The following is a 15,074-nucleotide window of genomic DNA, read 5'->3' as shown; positions in this document are numbered from 1 at the left end:
AGCCAGGTGGCTCCACTAGGGCCCTCTCAGCCAGCCGTCTCCACTAGGGCCCTTTCAGCCAACTGGCTCCACTAGGGCCTGCTCAGCCAGCCGGCTCCATTAGGGCCCTCTCAGCCAGCCGTCTCCACTAGGGCCAGCCGGCTCCACTAGGGCCCTCTCAGCCAGCCGTCTCCACTAGGGCCCTCTCAGCCAGCCGTCTCCACTAGGGCCCTCTCAGCCAACTGGCTCCACTAGGGCCCGCTCAGCCAGCAGGCTCCACTAGGGCCCTGTCAGCCAGCTGGCTCCACTAGGGTCCTCTCAGCAAGCCGGCTCCACTAGGGCCCTCTCAGCCAGCTGGTGTGTGTAGGAGAGTGTGAGCTGTATGTACAAATGGCAAAGGAAATGAAATAAACTGATAAATCTAGGCCTAGGTTTTGTTTACTGTGGTGTTTGTTCTCCACTGGTTACCCTATTCTTATCACAACAGGTCACACATTTTGCTGCCATGATTGCACGCTGCTGTATTTCACCTAACAGATATGGGAGCTTATCAATATTATATTTGTTTTCAAAGTATTTGGGGGTCCTTGTAATCTGAGGGAAATATGTCTCTCTCATATCATCGTTTATTTGGCAGGAGGTTAGGAGGGGCAGCTCAGTTTCCACCTCATTTTGTGGGCAGTGTGGCACATAGCCTGTCTTCTCTCTAGCTATGGTGATTTTTGGGATGCGGAAGGCAGACATACAGGCGGATGAAGTAGATTGAGATGCAGCCCATGCAAAAAAACAAATCTCTATCTTAAACATATGGATTTTGATGGGGATTTATTGTATTATTTTAATTAGTGCATCAATCGACTCTTAAGGACATCAATGGACATGTACTTACTGTTATCTGAAATGAAATAAACATCATTTTTGTTAAATGACAATTCATTTGCAGATTCTGTAAAACAAAACAATATATTTTTCCCTTAAATAATGTGCAGCTTTTTTCCAAAGTAAATCCTAAAAAGCCGATTTACCATAATTTGATTGTAGTATCATTTATTTTTAAGTAAATAAAAAAGTTGTCATATTTAGGTGGTAAAAATGACTGCCATTTAAAGGAGCGGTACACCAACATTGGAAATCTATTTAATTTTATTGACAAAAATACATTCATACATTGATCCTGAGAAACAATGACCAAAAATATGGCTGGAGCTTCACTAGGGCCCTCTCAGCATGCCGGCTCCACTAGGGCCCTCAGCCAACTGGCTCCACTAAGCCCTCTCAGCCAGCCGGCTCCACTAGGGCCCTCTCAGCCAACTGGCCCCACTAGTGCCCTCTCAGCCAGCTGGCCCCACTAGGGCCCTGTCAGCCAGCTGGCTCCACTAGGGTCCTCTCAGCAAGCCGGCTCCACTAGGGCCCTCTCAGCCAGCTGGTGTTTGTAGGAGAGTGTGAGCTTGTGTGTAAAAAGTAGAAGTACAAATGGCAAGGGAAATGAAATAAACTGATAAATCTAGGCCTAGGTTTTATTTACTGTGGTGTTTGTTCTCCACTGGTTACCTTATTCTTTTCACAACAGGTCACACATTTTGCTGCCATGATTGCACACTGCAGTATTTCACCTAACAGATATGGGAGCTTATCAATATTATATTTGTGTCACGGTTCAGACAGACGACCAGAGGACCACAATTGCGTCACACCAGAAAGTTTATTAAACTTAAGGGAAAAGGGAAGTAGGGAGTGAATGAAGGCTCCAGGGGTAACAGGGATCCCGTCCAATGCGCTGGGTCTGTGCCCCCCCCAGTGGCAGCGATGCGTCCTATGAAGCCGGTGGTGGGTGGTCCAGAAGTCCTGGGGGGAGACACAGACACAACAGGGCGAATGAAACCAGGCAGCAGTACAGTTCAAGGGAAATCCAAAATACGTAGTAGCAAGGCAGAAGGCTGGTCAGAGTTACCGGGATTGAAGAGTAGTCAGGAGTCGAATGGCAGAAGCAGGTCTGGATCTCCTGAGGCAGAAGAGTATCCAAAAAACAGGCAGGTCCGGGGTCACAAAACCAGGGGTGAGCCAGAAGCGCGAGCAAACAGGTTCCGGGGTGTGAGCTTTGCAGACGATCTGACACCGGAGAGCTGAAAGACAGGGCCTTAAATACTGGGAGAGGTAGTGGGTAATGCAGCGCAGCTGGCAGAGTAATTAGAGCAGAGCAGAGCAGGGACAGGTGGAGCTAGTTAGGCTGAGTAGAGAGAGTGGTGAGCAGAGTGGAAGAAAATTAAGGTGGTAACCCGGTGGAGTGAGAGGCCCATGACAGAACCCCCAAGGGACGGCCCCAGAAGTCCCAAGAGCAACACCACGCCGGGCGGGAGGAGGGGAGCCGGAGGGCTAGGAACTCCTCCGAACGGTCCGAGTGAACGTCCTCATCCTCGGAGGAAGCCGGAGGGCCGTGGTCGGGAGATGGGACAGGTCCGAGACAGGATCAGGCACAGGACAGGAAGCCGAAGCGGGCCGGACGGTTAGGGACCCCTCTGGGGCGGCCCCTCACGGATTGCAGGTTGATCAGGATGCCGTTGGTGGAAAGCGGTGATGAGAGTCCTATCCACAATCCGACTAGCTGGCACCCAGGTCCTCTCTCAGGTCCATAGCCCTCCCAGTCAATGAGGTACTGGAGACCCCTACCCCTCCGTCTGGACCGAAGCAGGCGGCGGACGGTGTAAACCAGACCACCATCGACGAGCCGTGGAGGAGGAGGACCAGGCGCAGCAGGGACCAGCGGACTCTCATGGATGGGCTTAATCTTAGACACATGGAAAGTGGGGTGCACCCTCAGGGAATTAGGCAGTTGGAGCCGGACAGCAGTTGGGCTAATCACTCTTATGATAGGGAATGGGCCAATGAACCGAGGTGCCAGCTTCTGCGACTCCACCCTGAGTGGCAGGTTCTTCGATGACAACCACACCCTTTGACCAACATGGTAGGTGGGAGCAGGAATTCTCCGACGGTTGGCCCCGGTAGTGTAGCTGGCAACGGATCTGAGGAGTGTGGCTCGGGCTTGTGACCAGGTGCGGCGACATCGACGGGCAAAAGCAAGTGCAGATGGGCAAGTAACCTCCTCTTCCTGGCTGGCAAATAGAGGAGGCTGGTATCCATAAACACATTGGAAAGGGGACATACCGATGGCAGAGCAGGTCAGAGAATTGTGTGCGTACTCCACCCATGTCAATTGCTGCGACCAGGAGTGGGGGTTGCGTGAAGTCATGCATCGCAGTGCCTTCTCGAGCTCCTGATTAGCCCGCTCTGACTGCCCATTGGATTGGGGATGAATCCGGAAGTCAGACTGACTGTGGCTCCCAGCAGGTGACAGAACTCCCTTCCAAAAAGCGGAGGAGAATTGTGGACCACGGTCAGAAACTACATCCCTTGGCAGTCCGTGGATCCGGAAGACGTGTTCCAGGACCACCTGGGCGGTCTCCTTGGCGGTTGGGAGCTTGGGGAGGGGAATGAAGTGTGCCATCTTGCTGAAACGGTCAACGATGGTGAGAATGACGGTCATGCCACTTGAAGGGGGGCAGCCCCGTGACAAAGTCAAGGGCGATGTGAGACCAGGGACGTCTGGGCACAGGCAGGGGCTGCAGCAATCCGGCTGGGGGCTGGCAGGACGACTTGTGTTGGTTGCAGATGGGGCAGGCTTGGACGAATTCCCGTACATCCTTCCTCAGAGAGGGCCACCAGAACCTCTGGGCGAGCAGGTTGTAAGTGCGGGTGGAGCCAGGGTGACAAGCTAGGCGGGAGTCATGTCCCCACTGAACGACCTGGGACCTCAGGTCTTCGGGGACAAAAAGGCGGTCAGCTGGGCAAGTGCTGGGACCTGGCTGGTTACGGAGAGCCTCCAGCACCTGTTCCTCAACAGCCCAGGTCAGAGCTGCAACGATGCAGGGACTTGGCAGAATCGACACAGGGTCCTTGGAGGGGGTGTCATCCTTCTGGAATTGACGGGAGAGGGCGTCTGGCTTGGTGTTGCGTGATCCAGGCCGGTATGACAGAGTGAAATTAAACCTGGTGAAGAACAGGGCCCAGCGGGACTGCCTGGAGTTCAACCGTTTGGCCGTGCGGATGTACTCCAAGTTCTTATGATCGGTCCAAACGAGAAATGGAATGGTGGACCCCTCCAGCCAGTGACGCCACTCCTCCAAGGCCAGCTTCACTGCCAGCAGCTCACGGTTCCCTATGTCGTAATTGCACTCAGAGGGGGACAACCGACGTGAGAAAAAGGCACAGGGATGGAGCTTCCTATCCTCCGCAGCCCACTGAGAAATCACAGCACCAACTCCCACATCCGAGGCGTCCACCTCCACAATGAATTGCCGGTCCACATCAGGCATCTGGAGGATGGGAGCGGAGGTGAACCTCACCTTGAGGGTACTGAAGGCTTTGTCGGCTGCTGGGGTCCAGGTGAAGGGTTGCTTGGTGCTGGTTAGAGCAGTGAGAGGGGCAGCAACGGTACTGTAGTTCCGGATAAACTTCCTATAGAAGTTAGCAAACCCCAGAAACTGTTGCAGCTTCTTTCTGTTCTCCGGAACTGGCCATGAAGTGACTGCTGATACTTTGGCAGGATCCATTTGGATACTTCCCTCTGCCACTATGTACCCCAGGAAGGCCACTGTCTTGACGTGAAACTCACATTTCTCTGCCTTGGCGTAGAGGGAATTCTCCAGAAGACGATGAAGGACTTGCTGGACATGGCGGGTGTGTTCAGACAGGTTTCTGGAGTAGATTAAGATGTCATCCAGGTAAACGAAGACAAACTTGTTTAACATGTCCCGCAGTACATCATTCACTAGAGCCTGGAACACAGCAGGAGCATTGGTGAGGCCAAAAGGCATAACCAGATACTCGTAGTGGCCTGTTGGTGTATTGAATGCGGTTTTCCATTCATCTCCCTCCCGGATCCGCACTAGGTGGTAAGCGTTTCTGAGATCCAACTTGGTAAAAACAGTGGCTCCCTGGAGCAACTCAAAAGCAGAGGTGAGCAGAGGCAGAGGGTAACGGTTTTCACTGTGATGTCGTTGAGTCCCCTGTAGTCGATGCAGGGGCGAAGAGATCCGTCCTTCTTCCCCACAAAGAAGAAGCCAGCACCAGCAGGAGATGAAGATGAACGGATTAATCCTGCGGACAGAGAGCCATTGATGTAGTCCTCCATGGACTTTCTTTCAGGAGCAGACAACGAATAAAGACAACCCTTTGGAGGAGCTGTTCCAGGGAGGAGGTCGATGGCACAGTCGTACGGTCGGTGAGGGGGCAGAGATGTGGCTCTTGCTTTGTTAAACACCTCTCTGAGACCATGGTAGCATTCTGGGACATTGGAGAGGTCAGGAGCGGAGTTAGTAGGTACTGGCCGAGGGGTGAGTGCGGCAGCAAGCAGGCAGGTTCGGTGGCAGTCCTCTCCCCCACTCCCTGATCACCCCGGTCACCCAGTCGAGCTGAGGATTGTGCCGGGCGGAGCCATGGGTAACCCAGGATGAGGGGTTGGCCTGGAGAGGGGGAGCAGGTGAAACTGGATAGTTTCTTGATGGTTTCCCGGACAGACCCATCGAGACCGGGGCCGTGACATGAGTGACCGATCCGAGTAAGTGTCCGTCCAGTGCCCGGGCAGGAATAGGAGGTGTCAAACGGAGGTTCTCCAGTCCCAGTTGGCGTGCCAGCTTGATGTCCATTATGTTGGCTTCGGCGCCAGAATCCACCAGAGCAGCCAGGGTGTGAGTTGAGTCAGAGAGGCGGAGGTGAACTTGCAGCAGGGGTTTGCGGTCGGAGGACTGGATGGTCATTGAACTCAACCGGACTCCCCTATGCCCGGTGAGCTTCGCCCTTTAAAGGGCAGGTTACCACACGATGTCCATCACCTCCACAATAGAGGCAGAGGTTTGAGGTGAAGCGGCGCTGGCGCTCTGCAGGAGTGAGGGAGGCTCGCCCAATCTCCATAGGGCTCAGACTGATCAAGCTGACCTGGGTGAGTGGCAGTAGATGACAGGAGCCCAGTCGGATCTCTCCGAATGCCGGTAGTAGGTGGACCTTGGCGCCCCCTCTCACGACGACGGGTCTGTATCCTTCTGTCGATCCTGACAGTCAGTGCGATGGCTTCATCAAGAGTGGAAGGCAGTTCATGGGAGACCAACTCGTCCTTGATATAGTCAGCCAAACTATGGAAGAACGCGTCCCACCAACGATGGTGTGTTCCAAGAACTTCGTCTAGCCAGGGTTCGGAAGTCGATGGAATGGTCTGCGACTGTACGTCTGCCTTGTCGAACACTGAACAGTTCACGAGACGCCTCTGCGGTGGGTGAATCCAGGTCAAACACCTTCAGCATCTCCTCAGCAAACAGGTCGAAGGTTGCACATGCGGGGGTTTGACGTTCGAACTCTGCTGTTCCCCAGAGTCGAGCTCGGCCCGTCAGGTGAGTGATGGCATACCCAACTTTAGCCCCCTCCGTGGCGAAGGTCCTTGGCTGCAAGGAGAACTGAAGTCGACAGCTAGTCAGGAATGGCCGGACCTGGGTTGAATCGCCGTTGAACCGCTCGGGGTTTCCAATCTTGGGTTCCGGAGCAGCGGCTGCAATGACCGGGGCAGGTAACTCGGGGGCTGGGCTGGTGGGCAGACTGGCTGGGGTAAGGTTGGTGAGGAGTTGAATGATCATGGCGAGTTGTTGTTGCTGCTGCTGGAACTGCTGCTCATGCTCATCGGTTTCCATGTCGGGGAAAGTGTGCGCTGAGTCCATAATGGTCAGATCGTACTGTCACGGTTCAGACAGACGACCAGAGGACCACAATTGCGTCACACCAGAAAGTTTATTAAACTTAAGGGAAAAGGGAAGTAGGGAGTGAATGAAGGCTCCAGGGGTAACAGGGATCCCGTCCCAATGCGCTGGGTCTGTGCCCCCCAGTGGCAGCGATGCGTCCTATGAAGCCGGTGGTGGGTGGTCCAGAAGTCCTGGGGGAGACACAGACACAACAGGGCGGAATGAAACCAGGCAGCAGTACAGTTCAAGGGAAATCCAAAATACGTAGTAGCAAGGCAGAAGGCTGGTCAGAGTTACCGGGATTGAAGAGTAGTCAGGAGTCGTAATGGCAGAAGCAGGTCTGGATCTCCTGAGGCAGAAGAGTATCCAAAAAACAGGCAGGTCCGGGGGTCACAAAACCAGGGTGAGCCAGAAGCGCGAGCAAACAGGTTCCGGGTGTGAGCTTTGCAGACGATCTGACACCGGAGAGCTGAAAGACAGGGCCTTAAATACTGGGAGAGGTAGTGGGTAATGCAGCGCAGCTGGCAGAGTAATTAGAGCAGAGCAGAGCAGGGACAGGTGGAGCTAGTTAGGCTGAGTAGAGAGAGTGGTGAGCAGAGTGGAAGAAAATTAAGGTGGTAACCCGGTGGAGTGAGAGGCCCATGACAATTTGTTTTCAAAGTATTTGGGGGTCCTTGTAATCTGAGGGAAATATGTCTCTCTCATATCATCGTTTATTTGGCAGGAGGTTAGGAGGGGCAGCTCAGTTTCCACCTCATTTTGTGGGCAGTGTGGCACATAGCCTGTCTTCTCTCTACCTATGGTGATTTTTGGGATGCGGAATGCAGACATACAGGCGGATGAAGTAGATTGAGATGCAGCCCATGCAAAAAAACAAATCTCTATCTTAAACAGACGGATTTTGATTCGGATTTATTGTATTATTTTAATTAGTGCATCAATCGACTCTTAAGGACATCAATGGACATGTAATTACTGTTATCTGAAATAAAATGAACATCATTTTTTGTTAAATGACAATTCATTTGCAGATTCTGTAAAACAAAACAATATATTTTTCCCTTAAATAATGTGCAGCTTTTTTCCAAAGTAAGTACTAAAAAGCCGATTTACCATAATTTGATTGTAGTATAATTTATTTTTAAGTAAATACAAATGTTGTCATATTTATGTGGTAAAAATGACTGCCATTTAAAGGAGCGGTACACCAACATTGGAAATATATTTAATTTTATTGACAAAATGTAATTCATAGATTGATCCTGAGATACAATGACCAAAAATATGTCTCATCTGTCTTTATTTACTTACCCCACAGCCAGCATTAGCATCGCTTCAAAAATCATGCCCAAATCCTCAAAGTCACTTCAAACCAAATGTTATAGCAACCCACATACCACAACAAGTTGCACATATAGAATATTGGAGGATATTATAGGAATGATGGTATTTATATAACATTTCCCGTGGAATAACCAACTATTCTTCAAAGAATACCCACCAATACAGCGCTATGTGTACGTTTAGAGGGTAGCTGGTTTCTGCATTACAGTTTTAACAAGTATTCATCCCACTGACAGACTTATGAGCTGTTGTGACTACAACTAAGCATATATGCAAGGTCATTTTGATTGTGTACACGGTCATACCTAGTTATAACCAGTTATAACCAGGCGAGTACGTAAGGTTCTTCATTTCTGCAGGTGATCTGATTATCTGGTCTAAATCACTGATACAGGTCCCCCTGGATTCAAATAAATACTTTTTTAGATTTGCCTTAGAATAACTACCTTTCGGAGAATACCCACCAATACAGCTGTCTGTATCTGAGTTCTATATTGCAGTTCTATTAACTATTTATACCGTTGGCAGACTTTTTAATGAAGGTCCTATCAAATTACTATAGGAGGAATTAGATGTTTTTCGTTGGGGTCAGAATGATCCCAAATGACTTGAATTTTGTAAAAAAATTATGATGATATCAGTTGACTGACAAATTCATGAAAAATTGGAAGAATGTAATATACCACCTTTGGGCTATGATAACAAAAATATGGCTCTAGATGCAATTCGTTAACTTCAGTAGCGGTGTGTGGGTAAATTTACTGGGGGGGAAAGCCATAATACAACCAGATCAGTTGTGATCATTTCATTGTCTGGTCTATAAACCGTTAGTCGGGGTATCAGCTTACTGTTGAGTTAGAATAATAGATTACACAAGGTGCCATTTAGACATTTGTGCTTCAGCAGTCACTCAATTAGCCCATGTCAGCAACATTTTATTAGATTGGTAAATTAGTCTTGTAGTAAGAATGGTCGAATTACCGACCGGGTTGGGGCCCATTGATTATCAGATATCATATTAAAAAAGGCTAACATTTACCTCCACCCTTTGGCAAAATGTGTAGAATTGCAGAAAACTTGCTTCAGAACGGCAACATTTTCTCTATGCCCCATGGCAAAATGTTCAGAATTGAAGGAAATTAACTTTAAAACGTACATTATTTTCAGAAAAATAACTTTTAAGTGGCACTGACCCAACAATGATACTCTCTGCTGGTGCCAATAAGATAGGCCTTACTGTTGTTCACTCAATTAATTTGAGAATTTTGATAATATATAAAAGAAAGATTAAAGTATTTTCACCGCCTTCTCTTTACAGCAATAGACATTTGCTTTCCAAACTATGTTTTCCCGCGAATGTATTTGGAAATATTGCGATATGCCAGGCTGGGCCTCTGCTTTTCCCTGACAGTCTCAACTCAACAATTATCTGTCGATATTGTGCACGCTGCCTTTCCTTCTGACAGTAGGCAATGAGATTTAAAACAATCCACAACATATATATTTTTAAGAAGCTAATGAATGATCCTCTGTGCCCAAATCATGCTTTAGTACCCTATTTTGAATGCTTTTATTTATTTCTGTATAGACAGGAGTAGGCTAATCAGGCTACATATTTTTTATTTATTTTTTTCTGGGTAAGTGCCAGGACCATTCACAGTTTAGCTCAACGCTGATTGGCTTTTATTATTTTTTTTTATTTTCAAGGGAGGCCAAATGTTCGCTGGCTTCCCTTGCATTCAATGCTACAGGGCGGCAGCAAAGTCATACTCTTTTTAACCAGACAGCATCAGATAGAATGGCCTACGCATACAGAGACAGAGGGGCACCGTTTCACTCGCTCAGATGCTTTCTCCGGTGAGGTACATTCAGCCTCTTGCTAATTGAAGGAAAATGATAAAACACAGAGAGATGAAAGATACATTATTTTATATGTTTTTTTCTTGGTCATTTTTTTGGGGAAGCCTGGCTTCCTTTGGCATCCATGAATACACGCCACTGCGGAGGTTAGGAGATATAATGTAGCAGGTTAGAATAACTAACGTGGGAGGTTAGGATAACTAATGTAGCAGGTTAGAATAACTAACGTGGGAGGTTAGGATAACTAATGTAGCAGGTTAAAATAATTTACGTGGGAGGTTAGGATAACTAATGTTGCAGGTTAGGAGAACTAATGGAGAAGGTTAAGAGAACTAACCTAGCAGGTTAGGAGAATTAGTTTAGCAGGTTAGGATAATTAACGTGGCAGGTTAGGATAATTAATGTAGCAGGTTAGGATAATTAACGTGGGAGGTTAGGATAACTAATGTAGCAGGTTAGGATAATTAACGTGGCAGGTTAGTATAATGAACTTAGCAGGTTAGGAGAATTAACGTAAAGTGCGTGTGGTCAGTTTTTGCCGTATCAATCAGGAAAGAAATAGGAGTGCTGCTGATCTAACTGTAAGTCGCTCTGGATAAGAGCATCTGCTAAATGACTAAAATGTAAATGTAAAATCTAGGATCAGTTCCCCACTGTCCATGTAATGTTATTCATTATGATCTAAAAGGCAAAAGGGGTCTTAGATCAACACTCCTACTCTGAAACTCTTCATGAATACAGTTCTAGCTAGATATGAATGGACCCATAACCTTGATAAAGGATTGTTTTCCACCGTAGGCCTGGTTCATCAGTGTTAGTTCTGTAGTGCAACCCTGGCCCAGACTGGGTAAACATCGCCATCTCGTGGACATTTAACTGTATGACAGGAAGACAAAGGGACCCTATTCACTAGCAGTGTTTCCCAACCAGGGGTACTTGGACTATCCACAGGGGGTCCTTGAGAAGACTCATGAGACCAGAGGGTTACTGGTAAAATGCACATGAGAGGGTCCTCTGGGTAACTGAAAAAGGTTGGGAACCACTGCCCTATACAGAGCAATAGTAATGGAAACTTTTTGTAGGCACAAACTCCACCTCGGTTCATTGGACAAATCCTACGGGGAAATTAATGGAGTTTTTGTCAGGTTTTTGGATAAATTCCGACGATAAGGTCTGTGGTAAACACAGGCTTAGGAGATCTTATAGCCTACGATTTATTATATAAGATAATCTTCATCAGCTAACGTCACTTTTTGTGAAATTTGAAGCATTTATGTAATCAGAAAAAGCCCATAAAGGCTTCATAATTCATAAAGGTCATGTTAACTGACTGATATTATCTCATAGAACAAAACATAAAGGCTTCATAATTCATAAAGGTCATGTTACCTGACTGATATTATCTCACAGAACAAAACATAAAGGCTTCATAATTCATAAAGGTCATGTTACCTGACTGATATTATCTCATAGAAAAAAACATAAAGGCTTCATCATTCATAAAGGTCATGTTACCTGACTGATATTATCTCACAGAACACAACATAAAGGCTTCATAATTCATAAAGGTCATGTTACCTGACTGATATTATCTCATAGAACAAAACATAAAGGCTTCATAATTCATAAAGGTCATGTTACCTGACTGATATTATCTCACAGAACAAAACATAAAGGCTTCATAATTCATAAAGGTCATGTTACCTGACTGATATTATCTCATAGAACAAAACGTATAAGATCTACTAAGTCTGTGTTCACCTCAGACCTTATTTTCAGCGTTTATCCCAAAACCCTAGTCTTTCCCCATTCATTTAGGCTACAAGCTGGCGAGCTCTATACAGTGCACACTGCTTTATGGCACCCTTTCACAGTCATGGGGAGAATCTCAATTGCACACTCCTCGCCTCCTTCTCAAAACCCATTGGATGAGAAAGCCAGAGGTCCAGCCCCTCTGACCTTTTCCTCCAATGGGTTTAGAGGAGGTGAAGAGAGAAAACGGGAGGAGTATACAATTGAGATTCTCCCAGAGGGTAACTGCATACATGGAGTGTGTCTGAAAGTGGTTATTGCTAAAGAAGTGGGAGGATCAACAGAAGAGGGTGTATGGAAACATAACAGCTAATTGGGCAGATTGGTTGCCACTCAAGACCATTTTGCATGGCTGCTTGCTGCTTCCTTGTAGCATTTTAGCTAAACCTAACCCTAACTCTTTTCTAATCTTAACCTCATTATCCTGATCTGCTAGGTTACTCCTACAACCTGCCACGTTAATTATCCTAACCTGCCACGTTAATTATCCTAACCAGCTAAGTTAGTTCTCCTAACCTGACACATTAATTATCCTAACCTGACATGTTAATTATCCTAACCTGACACATTCATTATCCTAACCTGCCTAACCCGCTTAGCTAAAATGCAACAAGGAAGCAGCAAGCAGCCACGCAAAACGGTTTTGAGTGGCAACCAATCAACCCAATTAGCTGTTATGTTTCCATATATGTTATTCCACTTATGTTGATCCTCCCACTTATTTAGCAACACCCACCTTCAGACATCCATACTTGTGTCACGGTTTCGGTCGAGGCAGCTCCTTCTCCTTGTTCGGGCAGGCTTCGGCGGTCGTCGTCTCCGGAGTACTAGCTGCCACCGTTCGATGTTTCATGTTTGATTGGTTTTGCCTGTTTGTCACACCTGTTCATTGTTAAGTGTTCATTAGGCACCCTATTTAGTTCTCTTGTGTTTGGTCAGGTGTTGTGTGTAATTGTTCTATGTCACGTGTAGATGTTGGTCCGCTGTTCTGTGCTCTCTGTATTTCGTATTGTTTGAGAGAGTCCTGAACGTTGTGTGTATTTACTTTGGACTGTCCAGTGTACGCTTGTTTCGCCTGTGGCCTGTTGCCGTGTTGGCTTGTACTGTCGGACTTCACTAAAGACATTTGGTTTTTGAATCTCTGTGTCCTGCGTGTGATTCCACGTTCCCTCTACACTCAACCCTGACAACTTGTTTTTCCCTCTCCACTAATGAGGAGATTCTCAATTGCATAATCCTTGCGTCCTCACTCCTCTCTCCTCGACTCCTTCTCAAAACCCATTAGATGAGAAAGCCGGAGGGTTTCCCCTCTGACCTTCTCCAATGGGTTTAGAGAAGGAAGCGAGGAGAGAGAAGAGAGGACCCCATGAGTATCCACCTCATTTTCTAACGCTGTTGAAAACACTGACGCCAAACACGGAAGGAATGGATCCAACTTCCTCCGCGCTCACGCATTATTATAATTCATATGCATTAGCCTGTTTCTGTTAGATGATACATCATGACAAAATAGAGAATATTACTGTCCTGCTAATGTTCCTGGACCTTCTAGGCTAAACTGCAGAGTAAAAACCCATAACTGATCCAAATCAGACAGGCTAGATGCAGTTATTTTGAAATTAATATGTATTCAAAACGCCTGGCTTTTGAACGGTTATTCAAATGACCTGGGCTATTCACTGCAGTTTACAGCCTAGACTAGAGTTGTGTACTCACTTGAAAACAATAATAACATTATTCATTACATTGTGTTGATGTAGCTTAGGTAGAATACGTTTCTTGTCCCTAACCTTCTAGTCAATCTTTGTTTCATTTCAACAATTTACTATCTGTGATGTGCTAGATGTCTTGCTTAAGATTTATGTTTTTTAAAAATCCACTGTGGCTGATATGCTTGATCCATTTCTACTGCAGCTCTCTGCCCCCCTGATTGCTGAATCATCAACCCGTAACCTGACAGTTATATCTGGTACTATCCCCAAGGTTTGGAAGGCGGCCCATGTACTCCCCCTTCACAAAGGTGGTGACCCCTTGTGACCTAAATAATTATCGCCCTATTTATAAACTTTTTTGCCTAGCTAAAATATTAGAATCCTTAATTAATTATCAGCTAAGATGTATTCTAAATGTACATCAGTGGGGTTTTAGACCAGGTCATAGCACTATCTCTGCTGCATCTCTAGTTATAAATGATTTGGTTCACTGTAAGGATAAAAGGCAACATTGTGCTGCCCTCTTCATTGACCTGTCAAAGGCTGTTGATCACTCACTGCTAATTCAGAGGCTTGGCTCAATTGGCCTAGACCAGGCTGCATGTAACTGGTAAAAACATGACTTGACAGATAGAACTCAATGTGTATCTACTGATGGTGTTAAATCAGGCGACAGTGTGCTTTAGGACCATGCGGAGGGTTCTGAACAGTCGGGTAGGCTGTTTGGAGTGTTTATCCAACTGGATAAAAAAAAAAATGAATATAAATAAAGTTATGTCTCCCCCACTTCTAAAACCAAAGTTGCACCTATGCTGTTTACATTAACAATATTGACTTGTCTATAAAAAACTGTAACCTCTTCTTGTATACAGTTGATAGTTGTTGTGTATGCTATTTCCCCCACGGTTGACCAGGCTCTATCTGAACTACAGTCTGCCTTCATGGAATTACAGAAAAACTTTATTGACCTGAAATGAGCATTGAATGCAGGGAAAACTCAGTATATGTTGTTCTCTAGTGCACATCAAAATAACTGATTTCATGTACTTTGAATGGTGTCCATATTGATTGTGTCCCTGCTTATAAATATCTGGGAATCTGGATAGATGAAAAGCTGTCTTTTAAAAGCATATTGATGAGTTAGTTAAGAAGCTGAGAATAGAAATGGGCTTCTTCTATAGAAACAGGTCCTGCCTCTCGCTAAACAGTAGAAAGCAGATTATTCAGTCAACGTTCCTATCGGTCCTAGACTATGGTGACATCATTTACATTTACATTTACGTCATTTAGCAGACGCTCTTATCGATTTACAAATTGGTGCATTCACCTTATAGCCAGTGGAACAACCACTTTACAATATGTTTTATTTTATTTTTTTGGGGGGTGGGGTAAGGGGGGGTAGAAGGATTACTTTATCCTATCCCAGGTATTCCTTAAAGAGGTGGGGTTTCAAGTGTCTCTGGAAGGTGGTGAGTGACTCCGCTGTCCTAGCGTCGTGAGGGAGCTTGTTCCACCATTGGGGTGCCAGAGCAACGAACAGTTTTGACTGGGCTTAGCGGGAACTGTGCTTCCGCAGAGGTAGGGG

The sequence above is a fragment of the Coregonus clupeaformis genome, unplaced genomic scaffold (genome assembly GCF_020615455.1).
Source record: "Coregonus clupeaformis isolate EN_2021a unplaced genomic scaffold, ASM2061545v1 scaf1507, whole genome shotgun sequence".
In the NCBI taxonomy this organism is placed as follows: domain Eukaryota; kingdom Metazoa; phylum Chordata; class Actinopteri; order Salmoniformes; family Salmonidae; genus Coregonus; species Coregonus clupeaformis.
This window is presented reverse-complemented; position numbering follows the sequence as displayed.